The following is a 10624-nucleotide window of genomic DNA, read 5'->3' as shown; positions in this document are numbered from 1 at the left end:
ACCTATTCTACCTATAAACTACTTAAAACTAGAACAACCACAGCAGCAAATCTAACTATCTCACATTTTTGTTTTTCATATTTCGTTGTCTTTTTTTTTTATTTTTATTTATTTTTTTTTTTAATGTTTTTTAATGTGTTTTTTTTTTTAACTTTTTTTTTGTTTTTTTATTTTTTTTTTAATTTTTTTTTTTCGTGCCACCATGCCTATTCTACTTAAAACTAAACCCTAAACATAAAACAAGTATGTAAGCCGGCCAAGGCTTAAAACCCCATCCCGACTACCCAATATCAAGTGCTGATTGAAGCCACCAAAACTGGTTCTCCTGCTTCACCCTATCAGTTCGGTCCCGTTCGGACACAGCCCTACTGAACCGAAGGAGCTCTGCTCCGCCTTGTGCCATGACGTCCCGATTGTACAGGAGTCGCCTATCCACGGTTCTTCGTCTGACGTGGTAGATTAACGGAACTGCCAATCTATCCTGTATCGGACCGCATCTATCTAAAAAGAGGAATGCCTCTGGGGGAATGAAGCCGCTCAAGCGTGCACTCTCAAAATACTCGTCGTTCGGATAGAACGCCCCGAAAATTAAATTGTTGGTCGAAGAGATAGCTCGAAATTGTCAATTCTGTTGATTCGAGCCCCGTTGTATAGGACCTCGTTGGAATAGTAATGCACATAAGAAGATTCGGCTGTTCGATATAAGCCGGTACAGCGTCGTAAACACTGCCGCTCGAACACCCGAAACTTCTCCATCTGGGAAGGGGCAACGTTGAACCACACAGGACAACCATACACGATCATTGGCCGTATGAGGGCCATGTAGCAAATTACCTTCACTCTGGAGCGTACGCAATTGCCTTTGTAAGACTACCTATCAGATCGCTGGTGTAAATGCTGAAGAGAATCGGCGAATTCACCGCTCCCTGTTGAAGTTCGGACGCCACCTCCACTAGGCTACCGATTAGTTAATAAAAACTGCGGCACAATGCCAACTTAGCAAATGCTCAACACTTTTTAAGTTTAAATTGCAAATTGAAAAAAGATTAATGCACACTTCTTCACTCGCTGGAAGTCAAAGAACGACGACAGTCCAACGTACTAACCATCATGCCACGAGCACTACAATTATCTCACAATAAATAAAAACCTAAAAAAAACAATACTTAAACTTGGTTTTGTCTTCAAACTTTTTTTATTGCACAGAAAATATTGTTTTCGATATTCAATAGTTTTTTTTATAAAAACCCAACAGTCCGTTTTTTCATAAAAAAATTAAATCTTCAAAAAATATTAAGCAAAATTGGTAAAAATTGATGTTCGGTTCTTGATATCTCTTAAATTTATTTCATTCATCCAATCGTCCAAAAATTGTCAGATGAGTTCTTAACGCACTTTTGCGGCTGATCCGAGATGCTCACAATTATTTATTTGAATTTCAAATTTGAATATTTGAAATAACATAGGCCCTTGGTGGTGATTCATGGCACTCTATAGCGGCTTTCAATTAGCGATGGATCCTTTCAACCATGCAATTAGCGGCGGGATTGTAAGCATTTGCATTAACGAAGAGCGTGAGAGGTGCAATTGTTAGGCCCGATGAAAAATTGTGGTGGACGGCTCTTCAGCCACACTCCTGAAATATTTTCTAGAGAACGAGCTGTATAACCACGCACTGGTGTTTTCACATCCCCTTAAACCCGATTGTAAATATATTTGGACTAATAAATTAAAAAAATTTCATAATAAGCCTGAATAGCGAGTTAGTCGAGTTTGTATCTTAACAAGGTTCAAATTGAATAAGTTTGAAATTGAGAAATGTCAAATGAAATGAAAAAAACAATGACGTCTTGGTTGGGTTTACATTCAGCATCGACCCTTGAAATTAAAGCATCCTTTTTATAACTTTTTGGTTCATATTCTGTGTTGGCAGATGTGATTGGACCTAAATTATTCGAAGAAGATATGGTGCAACTGTTTCGGTGACTTGATAGATACATGATTTCTCATCACCGGAATTACAAAGTATTGATGCGGACGAAGTTTATTTTTAATAAGGTTCTTGCGGGGCCTGGAACAAATAAAGATTCCTGAACGTGTCATTTCATAATTCGTCACTGATATCTTGTGATGTGACACTTTTGAATCACGTGAAAGATAAAGTTCGTGTTAACGTACCACAATCGATTAAAGGCTTTAAAAACGAATAAGAATGAAGTTTTTGAGGACATACACAAATTTAGTTTTGGGGCCATTTGGCTGACATTTTTTTGTGTGTCGTTAGGAGGGAATTCTAAAGTAATAAGTTAAAAACTTTTCGAATGAAATATTGGACAATCAGCTAAAAATTGTCTGCTTTATAAATGCGGTCAACTTAAAAAAATCTAGTATTGAGATAAGCCGTGTGAAGTAAATAGTAGAACTATTAACACTGAAACTGGAAAACTTAGTATTTCAAGGCTTTCCCCTCCATAATTATTTGGGACATCATATTTGGAGGTCCTAAAATAAGGCCTTATTTAAACTCGTACCAAAGCAAAACTTTTATTAGGAAACCCTGCATGGTGATGTTAAATCCAAGTTTCATCTTTAGGTGGAAAGATTGTCACATTGGAATCAAAAATATCACTTTTCTATCCATTTCTTGAATCAATTTTGTTTCATCACTTTTAAGTTAATTTAGTACTTTAAGGCCATAATGGTACTTGCTTACAACTACTTTCGAAATTGCACTTTTTCATAAAAACTGAGTGTGAGAATCAACTTTCTGTAGGTCATAAACAATAATTCCAGACCTTACTACAGATCTTTAGATTTTCTAATAAAGTTTTAGCTGTCAAAATAATATGTCAATGATATTACTGATTTTTTTCAATTGCAAAATATTGAAAACTTTTGTAAAGAATTATGAAAATTTCAATACTTTTTCAAGCTCGTATTGTTATATTTTTAGAAATGATGTAGTTCTTACTTGTCAAGTGTTAAAAGATGATAAAGTTGATCGAATACTGGCCTTTTCAAAATTAATTTTTTGGAAAATGCTTTCTAATGGTTATCATGTTTAAATATATGTATTTTAGAGACCAATTTTAGTTGAATTAAGGATTTTGAAAACATCAAAAGCTAAATTATCTATAGCCACCCATTCCATTATGAACTCTTTGACAATACGAAAGCTTTGTTCGATGTACTTTTATGTGTTAAACGAAGTAGAAGAATCAAATTATGTCTTCCGTCTATAACCAGAGTTCTTTTTGTCATCAAATCATTCAACTGAATCATGTCCTTTGATTTTTCACCTGCCTTTTTCATTCAGATCAACTTAAAAAATTATTCAATTGAAAGGTCACTGAAATGAAAATTTAAGAGCAAACAGAAATTTCAACGAAGTACATCATCAGTTGAAAACTAAAACTATTTTTCCATGATACTATCTGAATGATCGTATTCTAAAAATTTATAAACAATTTTTTGAAGATATTTCCTTCAAACTAAATACACGTTTTATTTTCAAACAAAAAGAATTAGTTTCTAAGAAAAGACTTCTTTTTAATTATCTTTCGAGGGCATTTCATAGAAAATTCATGAGAATACAACAAAACGCATTCTTAGTAATTATTTGTTTTTATACATGTTTACAAAAGAAACAATTCTATAAATTTAATCCCAGAACCTCCCACACTCAAAGTTTATACCCCCATTTTAAATCCTTTTCATTTTTAGTCAATCCTTTTAATATTTCTTTTCCTTTCCATTCAATGGTTGATTTTTAAACAAAGAGTACAATTAAAAAATATTTAAAAAAAAAAACAAGAAAATAACTTCTACAGAGGTTATTAAAATTAAATTTTCTCATTATCCTGAATGACAATATTATACCCATATAATACCCTTGTTGCTGCAGATGAAATAATTAACTTCTTTACCAATGAAATTCTCATATCCCGGATGTCAAAAAAAGTCGTATCCTTATTAAAGTTCTGTTTTCTTATATTTTCCATTGTCAAAAATAACGGAGTATGGTTGCGTGAATTGAATATAAATTTAATTCTCTCGTGCAAATTGTTGAATTTTATGAAATGACACAGAAAAAAACTTAATTTTAATGAGTAACTCAAATAAAAGAGAATCCTTGGCATATGGGGAAATATAATGGTAGTAGGAAGAAACGGAACATTATTATAATTTTCCAGCCAACAATATGAAATAAAAATGTGACTACCTTCTGTTTTATAAGGAGTTAATTTGTCAAATCCCCACAGAAAAGGATGTACACAAATTTTCGAAAAACCTAACGAACCCACTTAAACGTGTGGTAGCTTATAACATGCTAAAACATCTTTACGACCAACTTTTGTATCTTTTTAAACTTACTTAATTAAATATATACAAAGATACTTTTCTGTTGAAAGCATTTTCTGATTTAAAACAATTTCGTTAAATACCAAAACTGAAGGAAACTTTAAAACAGAACATAATAGAATTCGGAAGGAAACTGATAGATTAACTTTCAAAAACAAATTCAAAGAGTTATAAAAGTTTTATAAATTTTAAGAGAATTCATTGATATGGTTACTTATTTATTTTATATAAATGTACGCAAGTATTTATTTTGGTGCTTACCATAGATACATCAGGAAAAGACTATTTGAAGTTTTCAAACCTCATTTCCTGTATATAAGTATGTATGTATGTACATACAAATGATTTCGAGCTTGAAATTTGAAACTCTTTTTTGGAAAGTTTCTCAAAGATGAAATTATTTGTAATTTTGCAAAATTTGTTCCTGGAAAACAAAAATACGAAAATGGCATTGATGTTATATTTTGGAATGAAAGTTTCTTTTGAAAAAGAAAACTAGTGCAAGACTAAATTGAGTATAAATGAAATTTTATACACCCACAGCTATGACCAAAATAGTATTTCACTTAATTGAGGCTTACACGTCAAGATAAAAGTTGTTTTACATTAAGTGTAAAGATGCTGCCAAACAATATTCAAAGAAGAATTTTGTGAGCATACAATATTTAATATCAAAAATATACCTGGATGATAATAAATTCGTCATTTTAGTCCTGTGATATTTTTTATGTATACGATCACAATTTTTATTGATAATTCTTGTACATAATTCATCAATTTGTATTGTCAATTTGATAAAATAAATGTTGCCTTCAATTCTTCATCAAAACGAGCTCTTCCCGCCATTTTATTGTAAGCGACATTTTCAATAAAAAAGATAACTTAATAATTAAAATTTGCTTATAACACAAAGAAACTTGAGGACTAAGTTAAGACATCTTAAGCATAATCAATAATTTCCAATCCTGACTATGGATACAAGTTGGTTCAAGGACTAGCAGTAAGCTTTTGATTAGTCGTTTACGATACAATTTTAAATTTTATGAAATATTTATCGATATTAGGAAAACAAAACTCTTCAACATTATGATCAAATTAGTTATATCAATAATCACATTCATCCTTCATTTTATAAATTAATAATAATTACATTCGTAGTTTTGATGAAAAATCATCAGAAAACCGTGTTCATCGTAAACATAATGAAGTTTTCCATTCAAACATTTGAATGAAATTGCTAGTTAAAAAGTTGATGAAATAAGATTTCTTCATATTGAAGAACAGTTCATTAGGCACATTTTTTTTCCATCCAATTTCTTCATCAATAATATGAAAAGTACATTCATATGAAAACCTACATCGTGAAGTTCTTTTAGCAGTGTTTCATAGAAGCATATCCATAAGTGAGGTAGTGAAAATAATCTGAAATTTTGCAAGGATGGAACTTAACAAAATTCAAGGACCTTTGCGTCACCGAATAGAAACTTTTCAGCAGACAATAGTAGAACTGCTTAAAGTGATTACACCAACACAATAAATGTTAAAGAAAGGAGCCAAGTTTTGCTGTTCACAAAAAATCTTAGTAATAAATTTATCAAGAAAAGTAATGAGATTCAAAAATACGCCAAGTTCTAAATCTACGAATGTTTATGATTGAAGTTTACTGAATAAAATAAGTGTTTAACCTTCAAAGATTCTTTTCGAGGACCACTACCTCGTTGTAGCCAAGGTAGCACTTCGGGTTTCCAGACCCAAGGCAAAACAAGAAGAAACTACAAGAAGATACAACGTTGAACGGCTACAATCGTAAGAGATCACCATATCCTTTTCCGACCGAGTTACGAATAGCCTGTCTTGAAATTCTCTGCCGCCAACACAATGCATCGAGAAAAAGTGTCAACATTGCCAATGTACAATCAGAAAAGCTACCTGGGCTGGGTTTCAAGCAGCCTCCCACAAGGAACCACTGGTTTGATGTGGAATGTCGGCAAATGCAGCCAAACAACAGGCACGCAAAGTGGCGTTGCATAGAAGGACGAGAGCTGCTCACGAACTCTATAGGCAGAAGAGGAGAGAGAAACACCGACTTCTCAAAAGCCTACGGCTAAAATTTACAATTACATAAACCTTGAACTGAAAGCTGAAAAGACGAAAGTAGAAACATCATAGTAGAACCGCAGTCACTTCTAAGAATATGGAAGGACCACTTCTGCAGACTGGTGACGATGACGAACAGAATTCCGCTGTCAGGCAGATTGATCCATTCAACTTTGACGACGAAAGCCAACAATCACATCCTCCAGGCTTAGACGAAGTTAACATTGCCATATCTTAGCTGGAGTCTAATAAAGCCGCTAGAGCAGATGGCCTGATTGCCGAGCTCCTTAAAGCAGATGAAGATAATTTAATTAAAATCATGCACCAACTTATCTGTAAGATATGGTCTCGAAAAAAAGAATGTCCGATGAATGGAAGCTTAGTATTGTTTGCCCAATTCTGAAAAAAGGAGACCCTCTAAACTGCACTAACTATAGAAGCATCAGCCTACTTCACATCACTTACAAAATCTTCAATGTTGTAACAGTGAAAACCCAAGGCTAATTGTCAACAACCTAATAGGTCCTTATCAGTTTGTTCTAGACCAAAAACGTCTACCCTCTATCATATATTCACATTACGGCAGATCCTTTAAAAAACCCAAAAATATCAAATCTACATATGACATGACAACATCTACAGGGACGAGCTGTATAGAGCCATGCCTAGTTTTGGCATCTCTGCCAAACTCGTCCGTTTGTGCAGTATGACCCGACTATGGAGAAAATTAACGCTGCTCCATAAGGGTTGGAAAGAACTTAACAAATCCTTTCAATGTCACAAAAAGCTTTAGACAAGGTGATGCGTTGTCATTCGCTTTTTTTAACATCGTAGTTAAAAGAATAGTGCACAGCTTTCACGTCAACACTAGAGACACTTTCTTTCAGAAGTCCGTCCAATTACTAGCTTAGTTGATGACATTGACATAATCAGAAGAACTCAGCGTGATGTCGATGGGGTTTTTGTGAGTATTGAGGCAGAGGTGGCAAAAATTGGTTTAACGGTTAATGAGGGCGAAACAAACTAAATGCTGTCGTCAAGAAAGGACTTCCAACACTAACGTCTCAGTTACAACTTCGACATACATTTGAGATAGTTAAGAACTTCGTCTACCTAGGCTCCACTATTAACGCAGAAAACAACACCAAACGAAGAATAACTCTTGCTAACCACTGTTTATTTGGGCTAACAAATCAATTGAGTGGCAAAACACTCTCTCCAGTTACCAGAGTGTTCCTACACCCTGCATAAAACCGTCATCATCCTCGTCCTGCTGTACGGTGTAGTACCATGGACTATGACAAAATTGGATGAAAGCACCTTGGGTCGTTTCGAGAGAAAAGTTCTTTGTGTGATCTACGGTCCCGTATGCATAAAAGTTGAGGGGAGCAGAAGATGGAAGGACGGGCTGTATAGTTACGTAGACTTTGCCAAAAGGCTAAAAGTTAAACGACTGAGATAGATGGGTTATGTAGAGCGCATGGAACCCAATGCTCCTGCCCGGAAAGTCTTCGAATCCACACCCACAGGACAGCACAAGTAGAGGAAGACCGCGGATCAGGTGTCAAGCAAAAATGGAAAGTGACCCCACCCAATTTGGAGCGCGAAACTAGCTAGGAACGTATATGCAGAAGTTTCTTTCAAGCCCTGTAACACCACCTTAAGTAGTAAGTATAGCTTTAATTTTAAAGATTTGTCTTTAAATATACATCAACCATTTCTTTTTTATTAAATTTCATCATTTTACAAGCATCAAAAGTGTTCCTTGTAAATGATAATATATACATGTAAAGTGGGCGGATATCACTCCCCCAGAGGCTGTAAATTCATTGTTTTTATTTCCGTAAAATTTCATCATTCTACAAGATTTGGAAGTATATCATACAATTGATAGCAAAATCCAAAACATGGTTGAGCACTCTACCGTGCCGTTTGATATGGAAACCTTATCGATCTCAGTCTATTAGAGCTCAGTAACTTGAAGAACTCAAGCCTGTCCCGTCAATCATAAAAACGTTGTCTTTCGCTGATATTATAATTAAAAAGATCAGGATTTTGTTGATCTAGTACCCGTGGCATGATGATTAGTGCGTGGGACTGTCGTCGTGCCATAGGTCATAGAAACAATACTTTTTCAAATTAGCCGTTGTAATTCGGCTTAAAACTGTAGGTCCCTCCATCTCGACAACTATACTCGCACACATGAGTGGTTGAGATTTGTAAGTCACTAGGTCTTGGCTCTCAATGGACTGTTGCGTTACCTAATTTATTTATTTATAGATGGCGATGGGATTGGGCCTTAATTATTTTAAAGTGAGACTAATACAACTTTTACTGTGGATAGATTGTTCCCTCGAGCTATAATTAATCATTGAGATGAATTGGAATAATAAACTTCAATGTAAACGGTAGATGTATATTTTAAACAAGATGAAAAAACTCAAACAAAAAACAAATGAACTATTATCAATTTCACAAGAATACAAATTCTTATTGTTTTTTTTTCTTGAAGAAGCGATCACAATTGATTACCGTCATTTAAGACATTTCCAATTTTTTTGTTGAAGCTACGAAAAAAAGATTTCTCCTAATCCGTTTCAAGATCTTGAATATGGATCTTATGATGATTACTATTAGCAAATTTCATCAAAAAAATATATCTTGTTTCACATTGTTAATGACATACCTTCTTCTATATAACAAAATAAACATCCATTGATTTTCCATCTTTTATTAAAAACCCTTTTTCCTAGTAGAATTTTATTAGACAGTTATTCTGCCGAACAAAATATTCATTTACTCTTTTCAATAAAAAGATACTTTCTATAAATCAGGCAACAATTTAGAAATTCAAATGTTCTTCTTTAATTATATCGAAATAATTGTTCAATCCTTCAAACATTCATCACTTTAAGTTAAATTTATACTTACAATTAAAATTAGAAAACAAATCAAATCCTGTAAATTATTGCTGCCTCCATTATTCACTTTTATTCACACCATTAACTACTAACTACTGATGTTCATTCATTTATTCACATTCATTCAAATTTCCTAAAAGAATATAATTATTTTCCGGTAAAAGGCAAAGTTTCAAATTATTGTGAAGTGAAGTTCATTGATTTCGTATTTAATGAAGTGAACAAAATCTCAATCAACTCAAATACACAGAAATTCTCCAAAAACTGAGCAACAATTTTGTGTTTCAGGTTTTGTTAGAAAAAATAAACAAAAACAAAAATCGAATCCTTTCAAAATCAAATCAAAATCTTGTGTATATTTCAATGTTTCGTTTAATCTGATGTTAAAATGAATTGAATAAGAAAAACATCAATAATTTTCTAAAGGACAAGAAAAAGGACACAAATTCTTTTTGTTTGTCTATAAGACATCTGATGCTTTATTCTATTGCTTTATCAATTGATGAGGAGAGAAAATACGTATTTAGAATGAAAAACTCGTCTATCAATGTAATCCTTTAAGATTAAATTAGCTACGTGACATATTTTGATCCTTTCGGTATCGGTCTCGGTTTAGGTTCAGTTTTGGTTCTTTGTTGGAGTAGGGTATTTTCTTGTTTTAAACGTTTCTGCTTTATTGAATAATGATAGAAAATAAATGTTGACAGTCATCAATTAATTCAATGACGCACAAGACTTTTTAATAAAACAAAATAATTTCTATTTTATTTCAAAAGCAGGTGTAAAGTATTAGAATTTAATGTTGTAAAACTTTATTTAATCTACATCTACATCTACACTTCTACACTAATATTATCAAGAGCAAAGATTTGTATTTTTGTATGTAACGAATAAACTCAAAAAGAACTGGACCGATTTAATAATTCTTTTTTCATTAGAAAGTTACATTATCACTGAGTAATAAATGCTTTATTTAGTACTACATAAATCTTTAGAAATTCCTATTAAAAGAAAAATTTGCCATTAAATGTCTTTTATCGCATACGCTGTAAAGAGTATTAAAAATAGGACAAAACTGAGATGGTAATTTCTCAGAAAATATACTTAAATTAGGAGACGGAAAGCTTACTACTCCAATTGCAAACAGCTCCAAGGTACGTGTGAATATTGAATTGGTTCAAAGTTCACAGTCTAGAAATTCTTATATACACAACCTATCCCAACGTCAACAATGTCTATTGGCT

Source organism: Eupeodes corollae, chromosome 1, assembly GCF_945859685.1.
Source record: "Eupeodes corollae chromosome 1, idEupCoro1.1, whole genome shotgun sequence".
NCBI classification, from domain to species: Eukaryota; Metazoa; Arthropoda; class Insecta; order Diptera; family Syrphidae; genus Eupeodes; species Eupeodes corollae.
The sequence above is the reverse complement of the archived record's forward strand: the minus strand, read 5'-3'. Positions refer to the sequence as shown.